The 12,798-nt window shown below is 41.2% G+C and overlaps 1 long non-coding RNA gene across 5 annotated transcripts in view; it reads right to left on the bottom strand.

Moving 5' to 3' along the window:
* Nucleotides 1–11,411, bottom strand: part of LOC127396356 (uncharacterized) — a 29,354-nt gene extending 17,943 nt beyond the window's left edge. For 2 of the 5 annotated variants that reach the window (XR_007891981.1, XR_007891984.1), the window contains exons 1-4: nucleotides 11,288–11,409; nucleotides 10,934–11,083; nucleotides 5,507–5,989; nucleotides 4,714–4,813 (exon numbers count right to left, since the gene is read on the bottom strand). This is a non-coding gene — a long non-coding RNA (uncharacterized LOC127396356). Of the gene's footprint in view, nucleotides 1–13; nucleotides 76–4,713; nucleotides 4,814–5,506; nucleotides 5,990–9,099; nucleotides 9,188–10,933; nucleotides 11,084–11,287 lie in introns of all 5 variants that reach the window. The other 3 variants (XR_007891982.1, XR_007891979.1, XR_007891985.1) reach the window with 3 other exon arrangements.
* Nucleotides 11,412–12,798: the final 1,387 nt, after the last annotated feature.

Genomic DNA, 12,798 nt, shown 5'->3' with positions numbered 1-12,798 from the left:
TTATGCATGTTACCTTTTCTGGTGTCTGCTTAAGTTGTCATGGTCAGTCTGCCTTGAGATTTCTGCAGCAAGTTCCTAGAAAAGCAGGGGTATTTCCATGAGGCTTGCCCAACATGGCCAGGTTTTACTCCACAAAAAAATCCAACTTATGAACCACAGTGTTTCCAGCTTTCCTAGAGGATGATCCTATTCTTTTTCCATCAATATTCTGAGTGCTGGTTTTTCTTTCAATGTCTGCTTAAATTATTAAAAAAAGGCTGGGAAAGTGTGTTTGAGAAGCAGCACAAAAAAAACATTTGAGGCCAAAAAAATCATTACGGATTGCAACAAAAGAGAAGTTTGGTACTTTCCATCAAGTCCATTTTCAAGCACAGATCTGGTCACCACTACTTGTATGTCTCCATCTTAGACAAAGAAAAGCATTTTGTGAAGAAATGGCTTCTTAGCAGAAGAAGCCAACCTACACCAGGCTCTAAGTGTTATGCAGCTCCTCAATCAATGCAATAGGAAAGCTCAGGTTCTGTTGCAGGTCCCTCAAGCACCGGGAAACACTTGGACCTGGAGGGGAAGCAAGTCTCTCATTGCCCTATTTTAATTGATCTGCTTATTCTAGTTGTACTAATTATGTGGCACTCTACAAAGTTCACTAAATTCCACAATCTATTTCCTTGAGAAATAGCAGCCATCTTGCCAGGAAAGCATCTCATGCTTACTCCTAACATCCTCCTATATTTGGGTATGTTTCTTTTATCCAGATAGACTGTGAAATGTTCCCCACAACATCTTTCTTCTTGCCTGGAATGACACTGTCGTATATGTTTCTAGTTTCTGAATTAAGAACACTTATAAAAGTTAAATGCTGCTTAAGAATTCCAGAAGGGACAGGAATCTAAAAGGAATCTAATTTTTCATTTGCATAAAACCTATCAAAACCACCTCTCTACTCTTCTCCTTTGTGAAAACATGAGGCAAACAGGAAAATATCTACATTTTACCATCTCAATTTCATTCTGTTGCACAAATTTTCCGTTCCAAACACAATGCATTACCCAAGGAAGAGTTCTAGTGATTCATCAACATCTGACCTAAAGTTTCTATACTATTAACTGTCACCTCTTCAACAGAAGCATCCAGACCTTGTGGATTTGTTGGGCTTCTCTGGGGTTCAGCTCATGATTATAAATGGCAAAGAATAGCCAATTGAGTTGCAAAAGGTACTGATGATGCAGTGAGCAGAAGATTGGTTTCACCCCAGAAGGTAATGCCTTCAAAACAGTAATCAAGAGAGTGATCAAGAGGACAGGAGAAGCTTGTCTTAATGCAAATACAGGAAAATATCCCTGTATGTAATACTGTAATGAAGAAACAAGTTAGCAAAATACATTGAAAAGGCAAGAAAAAACCCCACAGTGCTGTACAGAAGTTATGGTTAGTAAATGCTTCCTATGACAGGTTGACCAGGTATTTCAGGGAATGAATAAACCAGTAGTTTTGTTACAAAGTAATAAAGCTCTGAATATATCAGGAATCCTAAAATTCTTCAGGCTAATTCTAATTAAAGCATGTGACTTGTAACTCCCAGGCAGAGAGAGGAGATGCACCAATTAAGTCTCTCAAGTTTTGATCAGTAAGCAAACAGAGATTTTGGGCTATGGAAAATTTTCAAGACATTTTCAGTTTTTCACCAATACTACAACTGAGTTTTACGTGAGCTTTTTCAAAGATGAAAAGTGCAGGAAGAATATAATTTGGTTTACCTCTTGCCATTAAAATTAATATTGCCCATAATGCACACCTATCGAAAAACAAGCTCTTGAAATGTGTTCTACAAACAGGAAGACCAGTGTTGTACCACTGTGATGAATACCTCCTTACTTCTGTCACCTGATACAGACACAGTGGACCATATCCTACTTTTAGTTAATAATGATGATGTTGTTCATCTTGAACACCATAATGTTTTTTTACAAAAAGGGAAAAAACTAAAACACGCTGACACTTATATTATCTTAATCCTAGGCCACTGGTTTAGTCAGTCAAAAGGACGTGTACGCACACACGGTCATTTCACTTCTAAGTCTACAGCAATGTACATATTCTGTAAAGATTTTTTTCTCTTCCCAGTCCCTACAAAACACCTAAGTTAACGAGCTACTTACTGCTTTGTCACTGTCTGCTAGAACCAAAGCATCCCCTTGGCACCTCACCTAGCATGTTAGGTGACAAGACATCACGTGGGGGCAAGACATGCCAAAAACACACAACCTTTTATCCTAATGAACAACACACACAATCTTTCTTATCATTTAAATAATCTCCCTGCATATAAAGCAAATGGACATATCCTGGCCAGAATTTTCTGCGTAGCACCAACTGACACCTTGTATGATCAGCTATAACCTCCAAAGGAACTGAACTGTGAACCCTTCCCATGGTCTCTCTTCAGGAAACCTCTCTTTTTCTTTTTTATATATTTATCCCCTTTTAATGCTGGGGAGAGTTGGTATTTTAAATGTTTTGGGTTTGTTGTTTTGTTTTTTTTTCCTGCAGGCTTTTCTGTACCTGTGTCCAAGGCAAAAAAGGTCCTCTTTATTAATATCCCAGAAAAGGGTGTTTTTACACTCCAATCAAAAAGCATTAAAATACAAGACGTGCTTTTTAGGGTTTTAACATATTTTCAATTCAACAATCCATTATAAAGAGGATATACACAGAAAGAGATCACTATTTCACCAGCAGCTTATTGGCTAAACACTCCTTGTACACAGTGATAACCAAATGGAAAACATATTTATTGCTTACCCCTACCAATGCTACCTGTTTCTAACCAACTTGTCCTCACAGATTTGTCTCCCACATTCCAAACACGACAGCATTAAAGATGGGGTGGAGTTATCATGTTTTGATTGTTTCTTTAAGCAGAAACCCATCTCAGTAATCAAATATTTCTTATTTTCTTTCTCATCACTTCCTGTAACTGTCAGTCCTGTATCATTTTTGTAAATATAAAACTGCTACAGAACAAAAGGTTTTGTTCTCCAGCCTTCTATGGATTCTGACAGGGAGTTAATCTCCTAGGAAGGAGGTAATCTTCAAACATTTCAGAAATACACAGCAGTTGAATCGAGGCCTGAAAAAAGCCTATGATACCGCACTTTACGTTGTCATCATTTTAATTATTAGAAAGTCTACAGCAGGCATTTTAAAGTGATGCTCATGCTTTTCTCAGAGTCTTGTTCAGCTGTGCTCTGCTTAACTCAGGAACCCACCACACGTTGGAGACATACTTGTTGCAGACAAAAATTCAACAGGAATGCAACAATACCAGTCATTTTAGAAGAGACACACCTGGCTGCATAGAGACAAGATTCCCGAGTCAAGATTTCATGAACTTTCACTATTAAACTTCACTTTAAGAGTGGTCACTGACTTGGTGATGAAGCAAATATTGCCTAAGAGTAACTCAAAATTGCTGGTGCAGAAGGCTGAGAAGCCAATGTGTTATGCAGGCATTAGAACAGAAATACTAATAGAAGAGTCATGCAAATCCACTGGATACAATGCTACAGGCAGGCTCCTAGAGGCCTTCAGAAACTCTCAGTATCAATTTGATTAAAACAAAACAAACCTACTTTGAAGAAGCCTTGGAAGGTAGTATAACACTGATTGAAGAACCATGTGAAAACAAAAGCTGAGGTTTCCTCATCTAGTGAAGGAACCCCAAGGGCTTCATTACGAACAAAGTATAAACTACATCACATTAGATGGACACTATGCAAAATAATAATAATAATTCAAGACTTCATCTATGTGCATACAGTCAGATGGTACAACAGGGAAGAGTTTACACACACGTGTTGACTCTTTAAGCAACTGCCAGTTGAAAAATGTGATTCTGTAGCATCCAAGAAAAGAAACTAACCCTGAACAATGAGGATTTAATTCAAGAAGTGACAAGCCATCATCTGAATAATAATGTCCTTGACATAACTGGTTTCCCTTTGTAGGACAGATACTGACCTCAATGACTCTATAAAGAAACATCTGAAGTTTTCTATATACAATCTATGTCATTATACTGAAATAAGCAGACTTCTTTGTTTATCCATAAGAGGTAGCATAATCAAACAGAAATCTATGCCAATGACGTATTTTTATATCTGTTCCTGAATAAGAAGGTTTTAACAATCAGCAAAATAATCTGAATGCAAACTATGGCACTAGATTAAACTAATACAGAGAGCTTAAAGCAGTGCACAGTAAATAGAGAAATTTATATTATACTTACACATGCAACAAGGACTATAAACTAAACTGAGGGCTGCATGGTATTAACCAACGTGAATTCATATACTATTATCTAAATTCAATCAGTAAAGCCAAAGGCTACTACAATTTTTTTTCTCATATACATTTATCAAATTAGCATTGCTTTACTTTGGATTAGTTACTTTAAATCCAGTAGGAAAGCACAGGCAGCTCTAGAAAAAGAAAAAATAACCACTAGCAACAGATACAAAAACACCAAGTTTCCTTCTCTTAAACACTTGTATTCAAGACAACTGATAGGGTATTTCATTTTCCCCACCAGCATTAAAGGCCTTAAGATATTTCTGAGTAGCAAAAAAGTTAGTAAATTCTAGGCTAGGGAATGCAACTGTTTGTACTATAGTCAATCTATCATGATTTGTTGTAGAAAAAAAAAAATCTTACCACAGCTTCGGCTGAACTTTCCTGCAAATCCCACAATAATATGTTATTATCAGCCAGCAAAATAATCTTTTTACCGCCTCCCATTGGTTCCCACATAACACTGTAAAACAGAAAATGAAAAAAACACAGCCTAATATTAAAACCAGTCAGAATTTGCACTCTATAGGCATTTTAACTCAGTGATTCTAACCTGTCACAAAACATAAGAAAACATATTCCTTATGGTTTTCTTCAGCTGAAATATATAATGTATTTTAAATGCAAAATCTGCCTTTAACTAGCAATCCAGCCCTTCTACACATACTTAATTAACATTATTGCAGCACTGGTCACTTAAAAGCTGTGTGATACCAAACTCAGACTTGCTTGTGCCATCTTTCAGTCAGTGCTAACCTTCACGTTACATTCTTTCTCTTAGGTGCTGTCCCCTCCAAATCTGTCAGAAAAAGGAATGCCACCCAGCTTCCCCAGATGCCAGCCTAACTCTAAAAAGGGAACTTCTCTAAATCCTCACTCCCTTTGTCTTCCATTCTGCATCTCGGATCACACAGCAATCATGCAAAGCAAACAGAGACGAGTCATTGCAGAAGTGATTCTGCATGCACACACACAGAGAAGAAACAGTCCTTCACATACACTCGAGTGCCTTAGCTTGAAACCTCAAGGCTCTCAATAAGTAACACTGTGCATCTTTTTTGAAGGTGCACCAAAAATTGTAGGCCTCAGAGCTTTGATGCAAACCTCTTCTAATTCAGCAGCTGTCATCGTCACTCAATTAACACGTACTTTTTACCTGTGATTCACCAGCTTGTTGCTCTGTGAAGGAATGCAAGAAATCAGTCCCCATCTCTAGTTCTGCCTGTGAGAAGCAGCACATTCAAGCCAGCCAGTACGGGCAGCACAGCCAAGTACGTGCACTATAACCCTAAGAAATTCCTTTCTGAGGTAACAGGAAAATTAAAAGAATAATACTTATTTGATGAGAATAGGTTTCCACACCCAACATTTTATCTGAAATGTTGTGCAGCCTCCCAGTTATCTCTTAGTGACAAAATATAGCTGAGACAGAGATCACAGCTTTAGCTTCAACAGCGACATGGAGAAACCTCGTGCTATCTCCAGACAAAAACTTCAGTTACTCAAAGGCACTTGATATGTTGTTCTTCTCCTCAGTGCATAGACAAAGAAATAACTCTTGTTGAAGTTTGTCAAGAGGCAAATCTCCAGACATACACTTTTCTAGTTTGTTCAGCTTTTTCATTCATCAATTCAGTATCTGCATTGAAGAGATAAAAGAAGGTTGCATGAGTAGATGCGCCCTTGGCTAAGTCAGCCCAACATTAGGCAGCCACTAATTATTTCCTCACTTGGTGCTGCACACTGTGCATGCTCCTGTTTTATCCCCAATTTGGCATTACTCCTACTTCTAAGACAGTGGGCATGACCTGGCTGGCCCCAGCTCTAAGTCATGGAATTCCATCTAATCTTATGGTATAAAACATGAGGAAAAGAGGAAGTTGCAGGCACAGGCAACTACAAAAAGTGACACCGTCTTTTTTTTTTTTTTACAACAAAAGTGAAACAACCTCAGGTAGTCAGTCTCAGCCGACAACTCTCAAAATCCTCTTGCTTCTTCTGTGACAGTGTCATTGCTTTTTACTTCTGTACTTTTAGCAAAAGAAGCATTAGATACACGACAGACAACAGCACGTGTTTGCTATGACAGAGAAGACAGACTATGCAGAGAAAACAGATCTATGTCAAATATTAACATCAAGTAGATGAAAAAGCTACAACTATACTTAAAAGGGTGTGTTTGTTGACTCCTCAACCACTGAACTTTTCCCTAAGGCAACAGAGCAGATCAAAGAAAGGACTAGCTTCTGCATCTATCTTCTGCTGGGACCATGACCTGCATCTGTATTATGTTCTCAATCCATGCAAATTAACTACTTAGAAAAGTTCCTTTGCAATGAGTTCTCCTGTGTTAGGACAAATTCACTTCATTTAGCACATTAAGCTACCATCGTGTTTTAAAATGTGTTTTAACAAGGACATAGATCTAGAATGATTCCATTCTTTGCTTTGAAATAGGCTGTTTTGGCTGTAGTAGTGCCAATTTTATTTTCAAAAGTGTTCCTTTTTAAAGTTGCATGGTGCAACTTGGAACAACTTAGAAGCAACTGCAAGTAAGTGTAGATAATAAAATATATGAAGCAGTTTCAATTACGTGTGCAACCATCATTTTGCCCACAATAATGAGAAGTAACTAACTGGCACTGGTACAGGTATTTCAGAATTTCATATAGCTCTGCTGCACAGATGTATCAATTAGATCCTTCAAAGAAACGAAAGCATTTTATGAATACATATAACAGGATAAAAAAAAATTAATGCACTACAACCTGCATGTGATCACAAGTAACCTTTCACAAGCCTGTTTTCCAAAGTGAAATTAGAAGCAACCACATCATCACACAACTGAATGGGTCACTAAGCAATCTTCAAGCTGATTCTGATCACATTTGTTCATTTCAAGTCTAAAAGTCTTCTTACATATTACTGAAAGTATAACTGGCATTTGGTGTAGATAGATTTGATAGATAGATTTGATAGATATATTCTGATCAAATTTAACTTAACAATCTGGGCATGTAACACAGTAGTTTACTATTTCATTATTCAATTAATGAATTAAAATTATTCCCTCATATATGTGATTACATTGAATAGCTTGAAGTTTTAAACTTGCACAATACTAACTCCAAAAAACTCTCTATACTTCATCTTTGTTGCATCAGAAGTCTCTGATGAAGAATGTAAATGTGGAACAAACCAGCTGTGTACACATCAGTTTTCAATGATGATAATTTTTGTATTCTGTTTGTAATTAATCAGCTTCACCACTATGTATCCTCTGATAGTGCTGAAATTTTGTGCATGATGTGAAGAAACTGAAAGGCCTACCATACAATTAGTATCAGCAGGGCATGTTACAAAAAACCAAAAAACCCCTGGAGTTCAGTTTATATGCCAGCCCAGGCAACTGGCTCTCCTGACGCTATGAGAGGAATCTCTGTTTCAGCTGGATCTCCTTCCTCACAATTATATTTCTATTACTGGGACAACATAATATTAAGTGTTAAGATTTTCCATATAAAAGAAGTTATGACTGCATTTACTACATACCATTGCTGTAAAGCATATATATCAGCATCTATATCAGTTAACAGACCATATATTCAAGACCATATGATCCTACTACAAGAAGTGTCACTTTCAGGTTTAAATTCGTTAGATACAGATATTTTTTTTTAATTTATTTTTTTTTAATGAAACACTAAGGCAGAATTTTAACACGTGTATTCTGATGTCTATAGGATGACCATCATCACGACAGGGAACCTAAGTGGCACCTTAATGCAATGTGGAAGCGTAATGGTTATTAAAAACACCATTTTCACTTGTCTTTTGAGTTTCAGATTCTCTTACTTCTTGGCTTTTTTCCTTGAGACAATGTTTAGGATGCTTGGCGTATTTTTTAAATACTATTTTAAAGGCCAAGAAGATTAAGTAAAACACTTCTGGACCTCACTTCCAGAATGCACCTACCTGTCTTCAGGGTATCAATTGCAAATGTGCTTAACTTTCATCAGGTGACTTTGTTAATTAATGTAAGGAGATGTTATGCACAGTGTCTTATGTATCTTGAATAAACTTTAATTCAAGCTGAAAGCACTGTTGCAGCAAATTTGTACTGTACTTTCGTAGAAAATAGACCTTAATGAGGTTGCTCCATACTATGTAATCACACAGCAAAGGAAGAGATGACTCTTGTCAGTACTCTATTTGGAGACCTTAAGATGAAATACCAAATAAAATATAATTCCTTAAAAAAACAAACAAACAAAAAAAAGTCAGCAGGCATAGCTCATTTATAACAACTTTTGCATTTGTAAATTCAAAACTCTAGTTTAATATTTAGTGATAAACATCCCCGAGTTTTTGGAACATTTGCAACTTGTAAAGAAAACTGTAATTTCTCTCCATTTCCTCTCAGATGTGGTAATATTTGCATGTGTCTTGAGGTTTTCACTCTGGAATTACTACATTTCAGAATTTTGCACTTGAAATCTTTGCATTGTGGCTCACAGGAGGAAGCACATAAAGTATGAAAAAGTCTTTGGCTTAAACCAAAGAGAGCAATTACTAGGCCTGTTTATTTGCCTCATTTAAGCACCTGCTTAATTTTCTGAATTTATCTATGCTATACAGCAATTTGAGTGAAAACTCTGGTGGGTCCCAGATTCCAAGCCTAGAGGCAGTAGACAATCTCAGTAACTGAAAGCAAATAGTTATGCTTAATTTTGAAAGACATTAACTCACGCAATCCAGATAAAATAGACCTGTAGAAAAGCCCACTTCCTTTTCGCTTGCCCATAATGTCTTGGAAATCAGATTTTTGTCAAAGGTTCTATAAAGATTAGACAATTATTTCAGAAGATCTTGAGCAGAAGCAGCACAGCCTTCAGACACATGTGAGGAAATTTTTAAGATTTTAGTCACAATCAATTGGAAATGCTATTTTGATCTTGATTCACAGATGAGAACTGGTATTTAGTATGTCTAAACTGCGTGGGTTTAATATGGAATTTTAGGCCTATTTGAGCATAGAATCCATAAAGGAGATGAGATAAAGGTAAGGAAATACAGGATTGGTTCTTCTTGATGCCAGTGAACAACTGAGCAAAACCAATACTTGACACACCAGACCTGGAAAAATATCTCCCCTCACTTTCTCCAGTACATGACACTAGAAACTGAAAAAACTGACAGATGATTTTTCAACTATCAGGTCTTCTTAATGGAAAAGGAAAACAGCACATAAAGGTAAACCTTAACGAAAAGAAGAAATAAAGCAGAGCACGGAAAATATTAACAAAAGCACAAGCAAGTGAAGCCCTGAAGTAGCAGCGATGACAGAGTTCACAATCAGTCGCATTTTCAAGACAGCTTTGCTTTTTACTTTTCCTTTTAACTACAGTCAAATCTCAGCTACTTACTACCTGCAATCCAGATCCATGACTATTGTGATGCACCTGTGCTATGGGTGCTGAGACACACAAAATACCTCCCTGTGAGCTACCACCTGGAATGACAGAAGCTCACACTCGGAGCCAGAGATCAACATCACACACTGCATCTCTAAACTCTATGGTCAGCTACAGCACTTTCTCTGCCCAGCATATGAAGGTGTGATGAAAGCCTAGTGATGAAAGCCACTGCTATGAAGAAATAGAATATTCAGGAAACTGAGATTTTAGGAAAAAGAAGCCCAGAGAACACGCTTTTGAATACACTCATATGTCCAGTCTTGTCCAGGAACCACCCAATAAATATTACCTTCTATTTAATTCTGGGTTGTTTTTTTGTTGTTGTTGAAATTTAATCTACAAGGCTCAAACTAGAAATCAGTGGCTAGAAATGGATGCTTGAAACTTACTGTGCAACGCATGAAAACTTAAAATCAACTGAATTAACTATCACTTTTAATGTCTACTTCTTTTTTCTGACTAACTAGCTACGGAAAAGTAACTTTTATGCAGCCAGATTTTGAGGAGAAACAGACTGATTTTAAGTCTTGTTCATTTTGATATAATTTAAAATTACTCATACCAGAATATATATGAGTTTAACAAGATTATGATGGATACCTTACACAGCAGGTGTCTGAATACAGAATCCAAAGAGGCCCTTCCTGCTCTCTTGTAAGACACTTACAGCAATATCTGACACTGATGTTGCATTATCCTTGTTCAGTTACAGTTCAGAGTTGTCACCTTTCATTCACAAAAATCTGCTCTGTTATTCCACTTTTTTTTGTTAAAATTCTCTAATAATTGTGAAAGGGACTTGCATGATCACCTCCTACACAGTATTCCTTCTGACACACAGGTGTCCCTGGGACTACAGCAGACCATGTTCTTATGGTTTCAACCCTTCCTACCCATGGAAGAAGGTCAGGTGCTCCCAAAATTATGTCAAACAACATTGCAGTTGGTCGACTATGGACTGAGCACATTGACACTTCTTTGCCCTGCATGTGCTGGGGAAGCAGTGGGAACACGTCCTACACGTGCCCGTAAAGCAAAGAACTTGCAAATACACAACAGACAAATTTAACTTTCTTTGAATCGATATAAAGGAAAGGGAAACAAACCTCTGCAGTGGCCTCTGCAGGAACGCAGCTCTCCTCGCCTTTTCTCAGGCAACGGAAAACAGCAGCTGAACAGGCACCAGCAGCAGAACGAATCCTCAGCCTTCACGTGCCACCAATCACTCGCACTTGTGTCAAGCCCGTTAGTGAAGACTGAAACAACAAAGACCGAAGCTCAACTCGGCCGCTTCTAACAACACTCGCACCCCGAGGGTCTCAAGCAGTTTTCACCCCCCCGCCGCTCCCGCCGCCTCCCCGCGCTGCGTTCCCCCCCCGCCCCCGCTCGGCACCCTCCCCTGGGCCCCGCAGCCCCGAGCCCGGCCCCGCACCCTCTCTCCCCGCCCCGGGACAACCGACCTCCCGGCCCAGCCCCGCGGGCCCGGCGGGACGCGCCGCCACGTCTCTCGGCTCGGGCCGCGCGCCACGGGGGCCGGGCGAGGGGCGGGGCCCCGCCCACCGAGGGGAGGCCTCGCCGGACGCTGCCGCGCATGCGCAGCCCGGCAGCTGCACTGCCCGACTCTCGCCAGCAGGTGCCGCCCGCGGCGCCGGCACAAGCGCGGGCTGCCCCGGCGGCTGCAGTACCGCGCTTTGGACACAGGGTGGCAGCAGAGACCTCCGCGCGGGGGGGCGGGAGGAGAAACAGCAACAAAACGTCCCCACAAAAGCACCGAGCGGCAGCGCCCGGGTCATTGTCCCGCCCGGGCGCCAGGACCAGGGACCGCGCGGCGGTGCAGCCGCCGGGGCTGCCAGCGCGCGCTGCCCGCCCTCCGAGCGGAGCCGGCACCGGCGGGGCGGGGACACGCCCGAGGAGCCCGGGGCGAGCAGCCGGAGGGCAGGGACACGCATGCGCAGGCAGACACGGGACGGAGAGGGGTGAACGGGGCACCGAGGCACCGCGTCAGCCCCGAGGCATTCCCGCCCACGCGCGGGGAGAGGGGCAGGAGAGAAAAAGCGGAAACTGCGAGAAAAAACAAGAAAAAACGAGGAAAATCGTTAAAAAGCCACTGCGCATGCGCGAACAACGCCAGAAGCCGCCCCCCCCCCGCTTTTCGTCACGTGAACTGCCCTGACCAATCAGCTCGCACGGGGCAGTCTTTATCACGTGTAACGCAGGCAGCCAATCACGTCCTGCTCTTCTGAAGTCTGTGGCGCCATTTTTCTGCCGGGCGCCGCCATCTTTTTGCCGGGCACGCCACATCTGCGCATGCGTAGCTCCTCTGCTGCAGTACCGGGCTGCGGCCAGCAGGGGGCATCAGAGACCGCTGCTACGCATGCGCAGTGTAATTTCCACTTTATTAAAGTCCTACTGCGCATGCGCCAATTTAACCGCCGCCGTACAGCGCTATTCCGCATGCGCTGATCATTTCCGCCGTACAGGACTCTACCTACTGCGCATGCGCATTCCGTCCACAACATAAATAAATAAAAACGAATTAAAAAAGGCCAAAAAACCACAAGCAAATTAAAAAACAGGCAAAACAGAACCTCTACTAAGCTATAAAAGCACCGACCGGCAGCGCCCGGCGCCGGGACCAGAGACCGCGGCACCAGCTGGGGGGGACACGCTCGAGGAGCCCAGGGCGAGGCACCGAGACACCGCGTCAGCCCCGAGGCCTTCCCGGCCACGCGCGGGGAGAGGGGCCGGAGCGATAAAGCGTAAACTGCGGGAAAAAAGCAAGAAGAAACGAGGAAAATCGTAAAAAACCTACTGCGCATGCGCGAACCGCGCCAGAAGCCCCCTCCCCCCCCCGCTTTTCGTCACGTGAACTGCCCTGACCAATCAGCTCGCAAGGGCAGTCTTTATCACGTGTAACGCAGGCAGCCAATCACGTCCTGCGCTTCTGAAGTCTGCGGCGCCATTTTTCTGC

The sequence above is a fragment of the Apus apus genome, unplaced genomic scaffold (assembly GCF_020740795.1).
Source record: "Apus apus isolate bApuApu2 unplaced genomic scaffold, bApuApu2.pri.cur manual_scaffold_87_ctg1, whole genome shotgun sequence".
Lineage (NCBI taxonomy): Eukaryota > Metazoa > Chordata > Aves > Apodiformes > Apodidae > Apus > Apus apus.
Note: the sequence above shows the minus strand (reverse complement) of the source record. Positions and strands in the feature narration are given on the sequence as shown.